This window comes from Piliocolobus tephrosceles, chromosome 5 (assembly GCF_002776525.5).
Source record: "Piliocolobus tephrosceles isolate RC106 chromosome 5, ASM277652v3, whole genome shotgun sequence".
In the NCBI taxonomy this organism is placed as follows: domain Eukaryota; kingdom Metazoa; phylum Chordata; class Mammalia; order Primates; family Cercopithecidae; genus Piliocolobus; species Piliocolobus tephrosceles.
The window spans coordinates 152,368,367-152,381,128 of record NC_045438.1 but is presented as its reverse complement, the minus strand read 5'-3'; the positions used below and the strand labels follow the sequence as shown (position 1 = coordinate 152,381,128).

Here is a 12,762-nt window from a genome sequence, read left to right as displayed (position 1 = left end):
CATGGATGTGTGTATTGTCATAGTTATTGTCATTTAAGCCAGTTTTATTTCATTTCAAATAAATAAGCAAGGGGTAACATCACAGTTGGTATCTAATTTGCTCCTACCTGGAATTTTTTTTTTTTTTTTTTTTTAATAATTTCAGTGCTCTACAAATTCAGAGAAACTTCTCTAGTAACAAACTATAGAAATGATCCTTGAGAGTATAGTCTTTTTTCTTTTTTTTCAAGAAAATTTGAAAATATTTAGGATATTGGTTCTAATGGAGCTCACTTCACCTAGTTACTCTCTTATTTATGTTTTTGGGTGGTTGGGTTGTAATGTAGTAGAAAATGGAGTCATGTACATAAGCAGATGAAAAGAAAAAATTAGGAAAAGTACTGGAAGCTATTGGAGAAGGAAGGAAGTGGCAAAGTTGGAAGTTAACAATTAAAAAACCCAGCTGGTGCTTGTGCTGCTGGTGTGTGGCCCGCTCAAGACAGGGGAGTGGCCTAGGTCATAGCAGTAAGGGCCTCAGGCTACAGAAGCTCGGACTGTATTCCCGCGGGACTGCTGGTCTACTCTTGCTAGGCCCTAACTGCTCTATGCTTGCCAGTGCATGGTCATCTGTTTCTCCAGAAATACATTTTGGAGTAGAGAATATTGTACATAATATATATAAGTGATCATTATCTGTAGCAATTGGAGGAAGTAAATTTATTTTGTTTAATTCGAGGCGGGGGATTTGTTTTTACTGTGCCTATAACCTAAGTCAATCTTCCATTAATTTCTAGGAATTAACTCATTTGTTCATTCAACACATTTATTGAAACTTACCAAGTTATTGAGCCCTGGAAATTTAACAGTCATAAAGACATAAATGATTCTGGATGCCTGTATCATGTACTTAGTCTGTAACATGTACTTTTGTCTCTGCATGGAACTTAGATGATATTCAGAATCCAAGAATATTGGCATCAGGCATACCAGTCTCAAAATGCTAGCCAGGTTGATGGAGGGATGGATGGATGACAGGCCGACAAATAGATAAGATTACATATTGTTCACCACTAGACCATATGGATGCCTTAAGCTCAGTGACTAACATGAAAACCACTGTATTACATGGTGGCATCATAGAACTAGAAGGGAAGTGCAGTGGAGGCACAAGAGGCAGGGATTCATTCTGCTTAGGAGCCAAGGGTAAAGGTGCTTCACAAAAAAGATCACTGAGTAGAGCCTTGACATTCTAGTTGGAAAAAGAGAGTGCATAGCCCATGCCAGGGCTAGAGTGCAGTCTGCTGGGGCTGGCCCACCCCCTGCGTGTCAGTGAAGGGGTAAGAAATTGGGCTCTGAAGGAACATGTGAAGTAGAGTCACAGTGGTGGGGAATCTTGAATTCCTGGTTTAATGTGGACATGGTTCTCCACTGCCTTCAGAACAAGGAACTTTTGGGACGGGGTGGCAATCAGATCTGGTTCTTGCACAGAGAAGAGGTCCAAGAGTAGGAAGAGAACAGTGGCAGAGAACTCAATTTTGACCATCTGTCAACATGAAAAGAATGAGACAGAGTCAAAATACTTTAGAAATATGGTCAGCATTACCGAGAGAGACAAGTCATATGAAAATCCTGTTTCTGGCTTGGAATAGATAGCCTTTAATGGAGAGACAAAAAAGGGAGCAAGTCCTGAAGGTAGAAAGGAAATTGCAACAGTGTTTGGCCACGCATTTGAGATGCCTGGTGATGGGCAAACCTGGAGGCAGTTGAAAGTTTGGGTTGGAACTTCCAGAGGATGATGAAGATAAAGAGAAACATGTGGTGGCCATTACATTTCATTGATATTTGAAGTCATGACAACTTAGAAGTCATCTATAGGAGTGTGAAAGCGGGGAAAGAATGAAGCTGAGCGTGTGTCAAGGACCCACATCTAAAGTGAACAGTGAGACGATGAAGGTATTTGAGAAAGAACCGGCAATGGGATAGGGATAACGAGGGGCAGAAAGCTAAGCCAGGAGGCAGCTGCAAAGATGCGGTCAGCTGTGTTAGGACTGCTGCAGGGTCAAGGAGGGGGAGTACCAAGAAAGCCATAACATGTGGCAGTATGAGGAAGTGTCAGGGCGTAAGAAAGAGTGGATGCATGTTCAGAAGTGAGGGGATACTACAAGGTTACCAGATTGTAGTGAGCTGAGTACAGATGTGAGGTGAGGATGCAGAAGTGGTAAGTCAAGGAGATGGTACCATAAGAGAAATCAGGGCCACAAGAAGTGTTTTGATTTTGTGGGGGTTTTTTTTGCTTTTTTATTATACTTTAAGTTCTAGGGTACATGTGCACAACATGCAGGTTTGTTACATATGTGTACATGTGCCATGTTGGTGTGCTGCACCCATTAACTCGTCATTTACATTAGGTGTATCTCCTAATGCTATCCCTCCCCCTCCTCCTACCCCACAACAGGCCCCGGCGTGTGATGTTCCCCTTCCAAGCATGCACCACTGTAGTACATAGGAAAGGCCCTCCTCTCCTCTACACCTACCCAGGGCCTCCCGTTTAAAACACAAAATCAATGTTCTCACTCATAGGTGGGAATTGAACAAAGATTTTGTGCTTTAAATTCGAGGCCCTGGGTAGGCATAGAGGAGAGGAGGGCCTCTCCTATGTACTACAGTGGTGCATGCTTGTAGTCCCAGCTACTCAGAGGCTGAGACGAAAGGATTGCTTAAGACCAGGGGTTTGAGAAGCGAGGGTGAACGAAGATTCAGCTAAGGGGACGAGAGGAATAAATGAAGAGCCTGGATCTTTGGAACACTGGAGAAACTGAAGACTCAACAGGTCTTTGATCTGCCAAAGGTAAAATTTATGGGACTTGAACAAAAGCATTCTTTGGTCTTTTTATTAAGGGTTTCAAAAATCAGTGATGAAACTAGAGACTTATTCCCATCCTACCCCATTCCAGTATGTTTACTGTATATTTATCTTGTCACAAGATGAGCTCATGCAACGCTGGGAAGTTCTGAGGGGAGGTTCCTCTTAACTCTGCCATTGAACACCAAGTATCAGAAGCCCCACAGGAGAGCACACATGGGTAAACGCATTAGCTCTTCGAAGAACATGAGAAAAAAGGTATGTCCTGTAGAACAGAAGTGTGGGGAAATTTCCAAACACAAGCATTAAAGAAAGTGCAGCGGTGGTTCACGCCTGTAACCCCAGCACTTTGGGAGGTCAAGGCAGGTGTATCATGAGGTCAGAAGATCGAGACCATCCTGACTAACACAGTGAAACCCCATCTCTACTAAAAAAATACAAAAAATCAGCCAGGCATGGTGGCGGGCGCCTGTAGTCCTGGCAACTTGGGAGGCTGAGACAGGAGAATGGTGTGAACCTGAGAGGCAGAGCTTGCAGTGAGCTGAGAACTCCCCACTGCACTCCAGACTGGGCAACAGAGTGAGACTCAGTTTCAAGAAAAAAAAGAAAAACAAAAAGTGCGTGCACACGTCACTGCATTTGCATGTGCGCCTGAAGAAGGAGGGGTCCAGGGATGTTGGTGTGTTTCGAGAGCCAAGAATAAATTAGGAAAGTTGAAATTTTTAACACCGTCTGACCAAGCGATGGGGAAAGGTACCTAAGTGGAATTTAAGCACAATCCGAATTTAAGACAAAAACACAATCATTCTTGTCTTTCTCACTGCTTATCACATTGAGTGCCTTCTCATAGACATTCTAAAACATTGCAAATTACTTTTATTCATATCTGCAGAATCTTCTTGAAATTCATTTATTTAAAAACTGCAGGATATTAAAGAGTTAGCCCTATGCCTCTTCAAAACAAAACTATGTCAGGACCACACAAATGATACAGACTGAACAGACCTCAAAGAAAAAATATGCTTTAAGCAAAAGCTAAACATCTGTTGTTCATAAAGCTTGCCATAGTGCTAAGAGCAAGAAAAACTTAAAGGGGTAAGCTCTTTTTTCTATCAAGGAGCGATTCTTCTAGTTGAGGAGAAGGTATCTATGTGAAACAAAAAGATCAGCAGTTCTAAAACCAAAACGAATGAATATATAGATATATGTGTATTATATATGTATTCTTACATGAAGGGGTGCCAGTGAATGGGGGAGTACTTTTTAAAGTGGGTAAGTTGTTCTTTGTCTTGAAGTAAGTACAGGATTTGGATTGATGGAAAAGGAAAGCATGAGAATGCAAAAGAGCCCACAGGCGAGGAGCAAAGGGTAAGAGAGAGGACAGAAGTAGAGCCAGTTCATGAAGAGACGTGACTGCTGGAATAAAGATTTCAGCTTTGCTTTGATACGTGCGTAAAAGCTACAGTAAGGTGTTTATACGTTTGATTCATGTGGGCTTTTATTCCTTAACTTGGGCATTGATTTACTAATTCAGCAAGTGCAGTGCACATTACATACCTAGAATATATCAGGCTCTCTGTTAGGGCTAGGGCAGTGGTTCTGGATCAGGGGCAATATTGGCCCCCAGGAAGCACTGAGCACTGTCTGGAGATGTTCTTCAAGGGTCACAATGCGGGTAGGTGGCTACTGGCATTTAGTGGGTAGAGGGCCCGAATGCTGCTAAACCTCTTACAATGCACAGAATAACACCCCCCACAGCAAAGAATATTGAAATTTCCAGCCCAAAACATCAATATTGCTGCTGTTGAGAAACCCTGGGCTGCATGGTACAGGTATCTGAGATGTAGTTCTTACCTGCTCTGGGAATCCAAGGGCAGTTGAGGCTGTAAACTAGTAACTCCACTCTAGTAAGTTCCCACAATCGAAGCAGGTATCAGGTACTACGGAAGAGCAGAAGATGCCACTCGCTCTGCTGCAGGTTGGAAGGTGTCCTGGAGGTTGCATTGGAGAGGAGTCTTGGAAGGTAAGCCAGAGCTTGCCAGGTAGGGAAGGTGGGTGGAAGGAGCCAGTTCAAAAATGTAGCATATTTGGGGACCAGTGGGCAGTTTGGCATGACTGAAATACAGGGTATGTAGTTGGAGGGGTTGGGATGAAATAATGGGAGATGGGGTTGGGAAGTTAGGTTGGGGTCTTATCCAGGAAGGTGCTAGAGGCCCTGGTAACCCCTACTCCCAGCCCTACTGATGAGGTCAGTGTCCACAAAGATCATAAAAGGGAATCAAGAAGTTCTGGGTTCCTCAGTTCTGTTCACTGCACTCTTGTCTCTTGTCCATAGATCTTACTTCCTAGCCTGGGCTCTGCTGAGCCTGTGTCCTCTGAGATTTTAGTAAAGTAAAGGTAATAGCAAAATAAAACCATTGCTAGTAATGTACCCTAGAGATGGGAGCTGTCAGGTAATCATTTAGAATTTAAAAGCTCGTCTCCACATTCTTTCAGATGAAGACAACGGTGGGATAAAAATATAGCACAGCTTATTAGTAGCATCTTACCCATTTTTTCCCTAAATGGTTAGAACATGCTGCCTTTCTGTGCTCTTTACATCAGCGTTTCCGTTATTAAAGCTATTTTTCAGTTCTAAATCCTAGGAGGATTTTCCCCATGAATTTAACATGACTAAGGAAACTTGCTCCAGGGTAAAACTTTGCTGCAAATTATCTGAGATAGGCTTCTTAATAAAGAGACCAAAAATGAATCATAGCCTTTTAGTAGTTTCAAATGTGGAGTTACCGTTCTCCTTCATCCCCACTATCATGATTATTCATAATGGAAACGGGCCAGCTTTATAAATAATTACACACAACAAAAGTCCTTTGTGTTCAACGCTGGAGGCTGCTGCTGATGCGGGCCGGGAGAGTGTGTGTGCAAGAGTTAGGGGAGAGAGCACGCGAGCCAGGCAAAGCTTCTCAAAAGGTCATCCCTACACACGAGGTACGACACCCCTAGACCCAGACAGCACGTTCTGAAATGGCACTCGGGTTACCTGTTCAAGCCCAAGGCCCTACAAATGTATCGCCATGATTTTCCTGGTCTTTAGATATTATATGGGCTCTTCTAAATGCAAGTGTAACTTACACAAATGAACAATTATACTAGAAAAGCAAACTATTAAAACAGCTTTATAAATCCTTCCGAGCACCCTCTCTTCTCTTCCCTCGCTGCAGGACAAAGGGTAAGCCATATGCCTATGCTTGTGTCTGTGGGAGCCATGAGCCCCACCTCTACTTCAGTAATAGATGCTAGAGAGCTTTTTCCTCTTCATATCACCTCTATGTTTGAAAGCTCTTTCTCCTTTAAAAAAATTAATTTTTCTTTTTTTTTTTTTAAGGAGATGGAGGAGACTTGCTATGTTGTCCAAGCTGGCCTCAAACTCCCAGACCTCAGCCTCTCGAGTAGCTGCGACTACGGGAACATGCCATCTTTCTCCTTTTAAGAAGAAGCCATGCCTCCCTTCTCCCCTCTGGTATTTAACCTAAATTTATATGCTGCACTTAAGGATCTTTGGTGGAGTCCCTGAGCGGGTGGTTCTAAAGGTTTGATGGGAATTGGTTCATTTCATTCTCATAACATGTCTATGAAGCAGAGATTCTCCTTGGCCTCATTTTACAGATGAGGACCTGAGGCACAGAGAGCCGGAGTGACTTGATCAAGGTCACAGAGCTGGAAAGAGGAAAGCCAGGAGTCACATACAGGTCTCCAAGTGTTCCCCACCCCCGCCCAACCCCCAGCACTGCTTCTGAGGGGCAGCCTTACACGTGGCCCGGGATGCTTCAAAAGGTTTACCTTACCACAGACCAGCTGAAGGGATGAAATGGCCAGTACACTTGTTCTCTTTGCTTTTGTTTTGCTTTGCTTTTAAGGAGTGTGACTAACAGCCCAGACCCTCTCCACTAGTGCCCTGGAGTTTGAGGGCACAACCTTTGATTGCACCAGTCCTCATGAGCGAGGCCTCTTTTGGCTTTCCCCTTTGGGCAGCCCCATCCCAGCCTAGGAAGCCATTTTACAGCAATATATGTGTATACATTAATTACCATGCATTTTTATGGGGAAAACACCTTAAATAAACAGCTAGAAGGCAGATAGGTAAATCAAATGGGATGACAATTCTGGGATCTCCAGTGCTCTTTTTGACTGACTGAAAGGACTGTAGAAAACAACTGAAGGACTTCAGTCCTGGCAAGCCTTTGCGGTTTCAGAGTTTCCATGTTATTACTCATCTCCTTACTGGCCCTTCTCCTCCCAGCTTCGAATTTCCACCACTAAGCCCTGGGGAGAGAACAAGAGCTGTAGGCCAGTCAGGCCTTAGCAGGGAGGCAGAGAATGCATGCACGTCCTTCAGCTGTGCAGCAGACCCCCAAGGGCAGCTCCTGTTCCAGGCCCACACCCACCGGGAATCTGGCCAAAAGACCAGAGCCAACTCCACAAAGCACTTCTGAGAAATGGATATTTCACTCAAGGCTTTGAGGAAAGATTCTCATTATATAGGAAATGTGGCAAAAAAATACCTAAAACCCCCTAACTTAAGCATCTCTGTTCCTCCCTTCCAGACACAATAAACAGTAACAGAGGGAGGGGCAGAAGAATGAACCTAATGACTAAAGGAAGGACAACGTGGAAGAAGAGAAAGAACAAGGGAATGAAAAACACTTTTCTGTGAATGTAGGTGAACCAAGTATCTTTGTTGGCTGAGTTAGCAAAGGGGAAGTCTATGGGGAGATGACAGTGAAGCAGGAAATTTCCCTGACCCCTTTGCAGGTGGAAACTAGAGTGCAGGTGCTGGAGCTAGCCGGCTGCTTCGGCACCAGCAGGGGCGAACTCCACTCACTCGAACCCATTGCTCTCAGCCCCTCGCGGGAGGGAACACACAGGTGAGTGGATGCAGGAACCGGGGTGAGTGCTTTCAGGCACCAGCAGGAACAAAACTTTGTGTGGGTCCTGTGGCAGCATCTAGAGGGCAGAACCTGTGATGCTGTCCACAGACAGCTTAAGTATTAAACAGCTCAGTGGGCCCTCTGCCTTTTTGCATGAGGTAGTTGCCTTCCACCAGCAAGGGCAGAAGGTCAGTGTGACAGCCTTTGGTATCTGCACCTGTGGCACCTGATCTCTTGTTCAGTGTCCAGGAAAAAATCAGGTAGCATGAACAAATTGAAGAGTGGTGAATGTGGAGGATTTTATTGCCGATGAAAGTGATGAAGGGAAGCTGAAAGGGGATGGAGCAGGAAGCTATGCTGTCAAGCTGTCTCCCTGATGTCAAGCTGCTTCTCTCCAACATCCAGCTGCTTCTCCTTCTTCTGACAGCTGAGCCTGGGGGTTTTATGGGCACAAGACTGGGGGCAGGGTAGGCAATGGGTGGTTTTGGAAAAGGCAAAATTCCAGCCAGAAAACAGAGATGTAAACTCTCACTTTGGGCCATGGTATTGGGCTTTTCAGCTTGAGGGTGGGGCCCTCACCAGGGACTTGCCCTCTTCTGCCCAGAATTTCTCAGTCTCCTGTCCCTATCAACAGTAAAATAAACATGTGAAATTAACATATTTGCTGCTTCTCTTCTCTTTATGGCTCTGCATTACTTACGAACCATGAGGGTAAATTTCAATGGCAGGAGAGTGAAGGTGGTGGGATTCTTTCCAAAATTTCTCTGACCATCTCTATGCAATTTGTCAAGAGAAGGAAGACACAAGCTGCACCTCTTACTGCAGGCCTTACTGAAGCTTTATGCAAGAAATCAATTACAAGTTATCCATAGAGATAAAGTTCTGGGGCACCCAAGTTGCTCAAGTACAGCTGTAAAAGGAGGAGAAGTCTATCTGGCAGAGCCTCAGTTTACTGTCCTAGAACTTGAATATCCGTGGCTTGGGAATAAAGGAATGATCACATTTGAATGCAAATGCCCAGGGAAAGCAGATGTAGCTTGTTATCTTGAATAATCTGAGTAATAAGACAATGCCACCTGTTACCTAATGAGAACCAAAGACTATCCTTGCCTCAATGCCCTAGATGCCAGCCACAAGGGCTAGCACCATTCCAAGTGTCTCCCTACACATGGACAAGCATTTCATCTGCCAGTCTTGCATCTGTAAACACATCTGCTCAGGACATTCCCTGCGCAAAACACTCAGTAACTCCCCATGGCATGCAGAGTTCAACTCATACTCCTCAGCCTGGCAGTAAAACTCTTTCATCACTTAACATTTACATAACTTTCCATCTCAGGTCCCTGTCCCACCTGCCATTCCACCCACTGTTGAGGCTGGCATCAGCTACTCAGCTCCCTGAATGTGCTTTGCATCCCCCTCTCTTCTCACTCCTGGACTTTTGCTGAAATGTTTCAGATGCTTAGGGAACGCTTTTCTCTTGCTTCCCTGCACTGCAGCAATATTCACCTGACCTAAGCTTTCTTCAAGGACCAGCTTAAATCTCACTACTTGCCAAATTCTTCCATGCAAAATCAATTTCTTCCTCCATTGTAATACCACAGCACTTTGCACCAACACATACCATCAGAGGTGTGTATATGTTTCATGCATATGCTTAGATTACAATAGTTCCTTCATAGCATTTATCATTATCTGGCATACTATACATTTACTTATGTATTTTGTATTGTCTGTCTCCTCTTCCAGAAAGTACAAAAATTTTGTATGCTTTGTTTATTACTGCATCCCCAATGCCTAGAACAGTGCCGAGCAGATAGTAAAGGCTCAATAAATATTTGCTAAATAAATAGATGAATGGGAGCCTAGAGATCCCAGACTGTCTTGCTCATCTCCTCGTTACCCCAGAGTGGCTGGCGAAGTGCTTTGCACATGCTTCTTGAATCTGACTGGATTGAAGAGCTGGCCACCTGGGTTTGGCTACGTACATCTCCTCTGCTTTGAACAGAAGACATGGATTTAACTGCCAGTTACACAGCTGTGGTGCTATAAGCCAGGCAGACATGATGGGGCCTGAGACTCATACAGGAAACCCCTAGGTTAATGGGCAGCCCTAATTGCTAAATCTAATTAGGAAGGAAATCTGTTAAATTAAGAATCCTTCATGTAAGAAAACCAAACAAAAAGCTATTGAGCAAAATTTTTCATTCTTCATTCGCTTTAATCAGCTTCCTCGAAGAAAAAGAGAGGAGAGCAGGATTTCAGCAGGAGTGTTTTATTGGGCCAAAAGCCATGCTCCCATGACTGCAGAACCCCAAAAAGAAAGAACAACATGGTCTTTGGCCACTAGGTTCCTCTTTGGCATGTGCTCTGGAGGAAGCTGCCGTGTCACCTCTCCAAAGAGCCTAAGGATTATTGCTGTGAAAGCTCAGGCTCTCAGGCTTGAATCGTTGCCAACAGGCTTCTAATTTGAAGGGCTGATCCTCTTAATTGAGCAAAAGCACACTGTCCCCACCTCCCCGCACTGAAGCAAGAAGCACCATGCAATTCACCTCTATTGCTGAAGCGGTTACTTGTGTGGTCTTCAGTCATTTGGTCCAAAAAGACTGAAATTTTTCTCAATATTTGCCATTTTAATGTGTTTGCATCATCATCTTTTGCAGCACCTTAAGTATCACAGAGCTGCCTCTTTCTTTTTTTCCTGAGAAACCCTTCAGATAGATATGAAAACAAAGAGATATGAAAATATGAATATCCCTAAGAATTACCATCAATACCAACAGGATTGATATATGTGAAAAACTATATATACATCTGTACAGTATATTCAAGGCAAATATTCAGGAAGCAGAGTGGTCACGTTAGTATCAGCTCCATCAGGATTCTAGGTAAGCTCTTTCACAAACCTTGTGAACTGGGACAAGTCGAATAAGCTCTCTAAACTTTGACTTCCTCATCTGTAAAACAGGAATAAAGATAATACCTGTTCATGGTCATTTTGTGAAGATGAAATGAGATAATGCCATAAAGCACTAAACACTGTGCCCAGAATATAGTAACCACTCCGTAAATGTTGATTGAATACATTAACAGGCTGCCAGGCATCCTCCAACCACTGACCCAGACTGGCTACATTTCTGAGACAATGGGACTTATTCTCATCCTCAAAACAACTGGGTCCTGAGGCTATGTTTACAGCTATGCTGGTTGCACACTGTATAACCCTAAGAAGCACCATTCAAAGTTTATGCTTCAAGGATCTAGATATTGACTATTACAATTTTACAGGAAATTATAACAATTTCCCAAGAGATGGAAATAAAGCATCGTGAGAAGTGGGGAGACTTTTTCCACTTTGCACAAAGGCACTCTACGAACAAGCCCTGGCCCTGGGCAGTAAAGACAAGCATTGGCGCCAGCCCCCTGGAAGAAAGCAACTCAAGTTAGATGACTGTTGTTTTAGCCACAGTTGAGCATTCATGGGACTCTAAACACTGTAAGTATTGTGGAACAGGGCTCAAAAGCTGGTCTGGCTGGACGGTCTTTTTGGTTTGTAAATGTTAGCTAACCGTGTTTGCTGTCCTTATTATAATTATTATCTTATTTTACTAGATTCTTTGTTGTGTCCAAGCAGTCTGTTCTGTTCAAACACAGTGACCGTATCTGTTCATCAGCACAATCCACCTGCCATAATAATGATGAAAAGGTCACCCAAGTTCCCACCACACTATCCTGAAGCCAGTCAGTCCTGCCTGGAATAAGGCTCTCTGCAGACTCAGCCTTCCTCTTTGGAATGGGAACATGTCCTGAATCTGGACAGAGGACTTGAATACCCTCAGGATGTCTGGCTGAGGGTTGGCAAGAAGGATGGGCAGAATAAAGCAAGGAATGTGAGCCCAGGGGATCAAAAGGAACCATCAGGGCAACTACCGCACAGCAACCAGAGATGGGCGTCTGGAATGGTCACCTGAGCAAGGGGTCCTGGGAGCCACAAATAGTCATAAGGACACGGCAGGCCACAGCTCCAGAGTGGGAACCTCTCGCTTCTTCAAATCCTGATAATATGCTGTCTGCAGCTCCCTATATTAGACTTATACATTGCCTGCTCACCCTCCTGGAAGTTTGTTCATACAAACGTGTAAGAACCACGACTCTGTCCTCCCTCTAACTTGTTTGTACCACAGTAGTAAATCCATGCTGGCTGAGCATAAACCTATCCACTCTCTTTCACCCTATACTTTTCTCTGTCTTGATTGTAGTGATGCTGATCACACAACTGTATGAATTTGTCAAAACCTTAAAGCCATATAAACCACAAAGAGTGAATATTACTGTGTGCAAATTAAGAGAGGAGGATTATGGCAGTCACTGTTGATTGCCTGCACAACAGCTCTTCTCCCTGACTCTGCTTCTTTTCTCACAAAACCCTGATTTTATTTTATTCAGCCTCCTTTAGGGGAGGCTGAACCTTCCCAGCCTCATGGGGATACATCTTGATTAATCTAAACCAATCGGGAATTCGATTCCTCCTGTCACTGATTGGTTTGAAAATGGCATTTGATAAGATTCTCGCCAATCTAAGGTGTGAGGGTCTGGGCCAGGTGCGGTGGCTCACACCTGTAATTCCAGCACTTTGGGAGGCCGAGGCAGGCAGATCACTTGAAGTCAGGAGTTCGAGACCAGTCTGGCCAACATGGTGAAATCCTGCCTCTACAAAAAAACACAAAAATTAGTTGGGCATGGTGGCGGGTGCCTGAAATCCCAGCTACTCAGGAGGCTGAGGTGGGAGAATCACTTGAACCCAGGAGGCAGAGGTTGCCTTGGACCAAGATCATGCCACTGCATTCCAGTCTGGGTAACAGAGCAAAACTAAAAATAAAAATAAGAACAAAATTAACCTAAAACATTTTTTAAATAAGATGTGGAAGCTTCTGCTCAGGTTCTCTTTACAAAGGTGCTTCACCTGGCTCTCTGCTGCCACCCGAGCCGATT

At 44.1% G+C, this 12,762-nt stretch overlaps 1 pseudogene; it reads right to left on the bottom strand.

Moving 5' to 3' along the window:
* Positions 1-132: 132 nt before the first annotated feature.
* Positions 133-213, bottom strand: LOC111541173 (annotated as a pseudogene).
* Between the last annotated feature and the right edge of the window lie 12,549 nt (positions 214-12,762).